Source organism: Vulpes vulpes, chromosome 12 (assembly GCF_048418805.1).
Source record: "Vulpes vulpes isolate BD-2025 chromosome 12, VulVul3, whole genome shotgun sequence".
NCBI classification, from domain to species: domain Eukaryota; kingdom Metazoa; phylum Chordata; class Mammalia; order Carnivora; family Canidae; genus Vulpes; species Vulpes vulpes.
In genome coordinates this window covers 77,226,927-77,232,926 of record NC_132791.1, presented here as the reverse complement: position 1 = coordinate 77,232,926, position 6,000 = coordinate 77,226,927, and positions in this window count along the sequence as shown.

The window sequence follows — 6,000 nt, the reverse complement described above, 5'->3', positions numbered from 1 at the left end:
AGAACATCCACCCAGGCCTCCCTCTGTGGGTTTCCAGCATGACTAGACCAGGCTACAGAGCTCTGTGGCCATGTCCCTCACTCGACATGCCAAATCGGTCTGTTTGTTTTAATACACATGCATAAAAATTTACTTTATTATTTTTAAGACAACATTTTTTGGGGGGAATAATCTCAAATCTCAGGCACATTTCAAGAAAAGAGGAATGGAATGAGCATGCCTTATGTGGCATCCACCTTTACCCCATTTGCTTCATGACCTGAGCTCACACTCACTTGTGCTCCTTGCCCTGTTACACATGCACACATGGGAAGTTCTCATGAGGGCGCGGGGCCCTTGCCCTCCGTGTTCCGACCGTGTGGGTACCCAGGGCTCTGTGGCCTCTAAACCAACCGTGCACAGCATGTGTCCTGTCTACCACCTGCAGCCAGTTTGTCAGTTGTGATCGAGTGTCTTGTGTTGTGTTCCTTTTGGTGCAGACTCCAGGTTGGGGTCACGTTTGGCACTTGGTCGCCATGTCGCCTGGTTCCTAAGTTCATCATTTTATGTGCGTCCTGTGTTCCCGTGTGGACACAGTGTCGTCCGGGTCACTCTTCCCCCGTTGACATGAGCTTGGTTTGGTGGGTTGTTTCTCCTGGAATGAGTGGTGTGGTAATAATCTCTGCTGCACACTCCTCTTTCTATGTGTGATTGCTGAGTCTGTGAATATCTATATGTGGTGTTGACAGACACTGTATTCACCAACTCAGATTTTAGTGACTTTCCACATTTTCCACAGTGGAAATGATGACTTAGCGCCATTGGTTTCACTCAAATTCCAAGATTACCTGTGAGTTGCACACATGTAGTTTTGTTTGGTGTTAGTATCTGTAGGATGGTTAGGTTTTATTTACCAAGTGATGTTTTCATCTTTCTCCCAGTTTTCAGATTGTGCTGTTGCGTCTCTTTCTTCATTGAATGACTGTTAATTAGTTGTCCGATTGGACTTTCTAAGCAGATAAATTGTAATTGGTAATTTTATTTTTCTCTTCCACACTTTTATTATTTTTTTAATTTTTTTTGGTCTTATTACATTTAGGGCAAGTAGTGTGGTGTTAATACTAAAATAATCACAGGCAGACTTAAAGTAAACAAGCTTTTGCAAAAGAAATAAATACCTCTTTAATCTCAATTTACAGATTATGTAAAAAAAAATTAGGTATGCTGTTGAAGGGAATCCGGTATCTATGAATAGGCTCTGCCTTTGTCCTTCGCTACCTTTTGAGTGAAATAGTAAATATTCTGGTATCAAGCCTTTCCCCTGTCTCCCAGTTAGGTGTGTTATTTTGATATGCAGCAGGATTCATTTGGCTATTATCTTGGGATGTTTGCGTTTTCGTGCATGGGGAGGACTGGTTTTAGGTTGAACACACTTGGTTCACATGTTTCTATCCACTTCTTAGTCTAGGAAGGGGATGTTGTCGTTCCTCCCTGGCTGTCCTGCCCTGGCGTCCTCCACATGCAGGCGCCGTGAGCTCTGTTTGCACACACATCCTGCGTGTGCGCGTGGCTCCATGGAGACACGACCCAGCTGCGTCTCGCCGCCGTCCCTCCCCGGTGGCATGTCCCTCACCACCAGCCGCTGTGCCGTGTCCCCTCCTTGACTTTTATTCCTTCTCCCGTTGCCGTTGCCTTCAGGAGCGCGTGTGCTCATGTCTGCGGGAATGCTATTAGAGGCCTTACTGACTCCATTGGCTTGTTCTCATGTAAAATGTGATTTTCCTGAGCATTGGCCTCAGAATTCACGAGCTTTCTCTGTAGACACACTGCCCTCTCTGCCCGGTCGGTGGCCCCACCTGCCCTCCACCTCCCGAGGTCAGGCATCCCTGCCCCACCACCGGCCTCTTTGTGATTTCTTGAGGACGTGTCCCTGTGTCTCCGTGGGGTGCTCTCATCCTTGCTGCTGGTCTCCTCTGCTCTCCTGCTCATGCCGCTCGGTGCTCTGTGGGCTCCCCCACCCTCAAGCTGTGGCTTTTCCTTTATTTGGGGGTAATCTTTCTTTTTCCTCTACGCTGTCTGGTTTTCCTTCCGAGGTCCCGTTGGGAACATGTTGGGACTCCGGGACGTGCTCGTCATGTCTCTCAACTTTCATTAAAGCCTCGCATTCTATGCAGGTTTGTGCACATTCCCAGGAGTGTCCTCGCCCTGTCTTCAGCGGCTGCCTCGCTGCTGTGCGTCCACCTGTGCGCCCAGCCTGTTCCACTGTGTCCCATCCCTGCGGCACCTGCACACCACACTCCCCAGGGCTGCGTTCGTGTACGTGGGCTGCTTCTCTGCGACGTGTCCTGTGGGTTGAGCGGGTGCCCTTCCTCCACAGCGGGGTGATCATCGATCATCTGTTTTTGTTCCTGAAATCCAGTTGTCCCGACAGCGAGTATGTTTATGGCTGTGAGAGTTCATACCTGGGAATTGGGGGAGGGTAGAGCCTGCCACCCTATGTAGTGTGCTAGTCGCTGGTCATGTCCCTGCCTTGGGGGACAGCAGCTAAGGGGCCACTGTGCTGCGCGTTCTGTGTGGGGTCCCCTGGCGCCCCCCATGACCTAGTGCGGCACCGCTGTCAGGGGAATGGGCCCACGTGTTGGAAACCCGTGGAAATGAGAAACGAGAAAAGTTTTCTCGTTTCAGCATCTGGCTGCACTGGTCCTTGCTCTCAGCGGTCCGGTCTGTGAGGCCTGGGACTGCAGCGGGCGCTGAACCACTGCTCCTAGGGGCACGGGGCTGGGCCTGTGAGCCATTGGCCACAGCGTCGTCATCCCCTAGTCAGTATACCAGCTGCTTCTCTGTATGCTGGTTAAAGTTGTCTCATCTACCGCATGTCATTGACCCATGTCCACGGAGCTCAGGCCTGGACGGCTTCCCAAGCGCTCACATGTTCCCTGCGAGGCGCTCTGTGGCCTTCTTGTGCTCAGTGCATTCTGACTGTGAAACCACCAGTAAACACGAAGTGCAGAGCATGCCGTGAATGGACCGAGGCTGGAGCTGGGGCCCAACGAAGTCTGTGCAGGGACTGCATGCGATGCAGGCCGCACACCCTCTTTGCTCTGCATACACACCCCTGCCGGCCTGTTAACCTCTGGGCTTGGAGGAGTCAGGGGAGAGCGAATGCGCTCATGGATCCCAAGATGAGGGGGCGCTGTGGTCGCACAGGACCCTCCTGCTCTGGGACACGGTGTCCCCGGCGTGAGCCTCCTGCATGGCCTCCTTCCCACTCCTGGAGCGATGCTTTGGCGGCCCATCCGTCCCACATCACCCGTCCTTCAGGAAATGCTCCAGGCTTCTGCAGAACCAATTGGTCTCGTCATGGCTCCAACGCCGTCCTTCAAGATCCATTAAGACGTGTTTAACACGACATAGGTCGGGGGAGGAGACTCACACACACAGCTGCATCCACCTGCTGGTAACAGAGACCCTCCCACCATCCTCCCACCATCCGTCAACATTGAGATGACATGATGTGATGCTTCGTGTCCACATAGAGAAACCTGTGTGTGCCCATGTGTGTGTGTACACATGACTACAGATGTGCACAGACATGCATTCATGTGTGTGGGTATGCACAAGCATGTGTGTCCATGGGTGTATGTGGGCACAACGCAGGTTTATCTATGCACACATGTGCATATATCTGAGCACGTAGGTGTGCATATGTATATTCACACAGTACACATGTGCATATGTATATTCACACATGCACGTGGGTGCATGCACACTGATATGTACATGCTTTGTGTGCAGATATGTTGGTAATATCTATGTAGGCACGCACATGTACACGTGGGTGCGTACATATGTAGGTGTATATGTGTGTGTGGGTGTGTGCACATGCAGATGTGCACATGCCTTGTGCTCATGTATGTTGGTACACATCCATATAGGCGCGCACATGCACACACGTGGGCGTGTACATATGTAGGTGCGCACCCATGGACGTCTGTGCATGTCTGTGTGCACCCATCTTGGTATGCATGAATGTACACGTGTTTTCTCATAGTGGGTCGTCCCTTGGTGATCTTTGTTGGGAAGTGTGATGTGAATGGTCCTGCATCTCCTAATGGGGTGCTTTCTTGCTCCTGCTGCGTGGCCCACATCCTTGCCCCCACCCCGCCTTCTGTCCCGTCCGCCCTGCTTTGCCCCACCACACGCTCCTCCTGGGTGATCTGTCGTCATGTCACCCCCACGAACGCTAATGTCCCTCAGGGTGAGGTGACAACTGTGACTTTCCTGAACCCTTTCCTGTCAGCTCTTCCCCACACAGACCCTTTCCTTCCTGCCTGCCTACAGACCACCCCAGTAAATTGTGACCTTGTCTTTGTCTCTTCTGGACTTTTTCTTCTCCTTTCCCAGAACTCTGGGCACATCTTTCGTTGCAAATATGCATAGTTCTGACCCCCATAGTAGGCAGCCATTAAACAGTAATTATGATTTATGTATCCTTATCGAATTAATGAGGCCATTGGGGAGAAAAATATAGCAAAAGCATCTCCAAGAGGAAACAATTTGAAGAATTTAAGAGTGGCTCTTGTAATCTCGATTTCTAGATGTTTATTATCTCCTTTGTTAGGAGGAACTGAGGCAGGCCGGGGTCTCTATTAGCCCTACAGGTGCAGCCTCTGCAGGCACATCTGTCGCCCAAGTAGGGAGGAGCGTAAATACTGGAGAACTGTACACGTTAAATTAAGGAGGTGACCTGAAACAGTTGTGAAATGCAGGGAGGACACGCTGATCTTGCGTGTCACATCAGTGACAGATTGTTTCCGAGGAGTGGCCACGGACATGTGGCCCGCCAAGCACAGTGCAGTGTAAGTAGGTGTTGGGAAGGGTTGTCTGCACCTGTCGTGAATCAGGATTCTCTTGGTGGACAGCTGTGGGTCCCCAGTGAGCCGATCGTGACAGCAGTGTCTGTGGTCCTTCTGCTCTGGGATGGCGGAGGGGGGTGCCCATGCTGAGGCTCTGTTTTGCTCATCTTATCCACCTTGGTTGCGTGATGGTGACTGGCATGTGGGACTTGACCCATGCCCATGTCTTCTCTGCCCTCACCACGTGTCCTGCTCCATGTGCGGCTCCAGGTGGCTGCGGGGAGGGTGTCCCTTGCTGTCCCAGCTCGCAGCTGATGAAAACCTGCCTCCCTGAGCCTTTAACCGTGTGTTGGCTCCTGGGCCACAGGCTCTGGAGGGTTCCAGACCCCAGGAAGCATCCCAGTGGGTTCCACCCTCTGGCCTGGTTCTCGCCCCATGGGCTGGTGCTGCTCTCATGAGGTAGGTGAGCGGACTGCTGTTGTGACTTTCAACAGACACGTTCAGGGAAGAGAGAGATGCATAGGGTCAAAAGAGGTGTAGGGGAGGGAGTTGGGATTTGCCAGGGCCTTGAATGCTCTGCAGGTGGGAGGATGTGACAGGGGCACAGAGCGCTGGGGGAGCCCCAGGGATGAGGATGGCCCATGGGGGGTACGGCAGCAGCAGTGTTGTGTCCCTGCTCTCGCAGTCCCTGGTTTTCTAACAGTCAGACACTCGTTGTGTGGTGCTTTCCAGCTCTGTGTTGGGCTTGTGTTGCTCCCCGAGGCTCGGGGACCATGCTAGAGGGCATGGCTGCTGTGGCGTGGCTGTGGCCGTGGACCTGGAAGAACCAGCGCCGCTGCTGCAGAGTCGTTAGCCAGCCTGGCTCTGTGCGTGGCCCATCCTGGACACCCGCTCACCATCTGGGCCCAGGAAGGGATGTAGTGAGTGCTGAGGCCATCTGCCTAGTACTGCACCTTCCACGCTGGCCACAACCACAGTCAGTGCTTCCCCTCCTGCCTCCTAAATTCACCTCTTAAGCTGGTGCCTGATGCTGGCCCCCGCACTGGCCCCGACCTTAGGGCTGACCCTGAATCCCATGCTGGCACTGACCGTGACCCCCGTGCTGACCCTCAGGCTGACCCTGACCCCTGTGCTGGCCCCAACCCTTGTGCTGACCCCCAGGCTG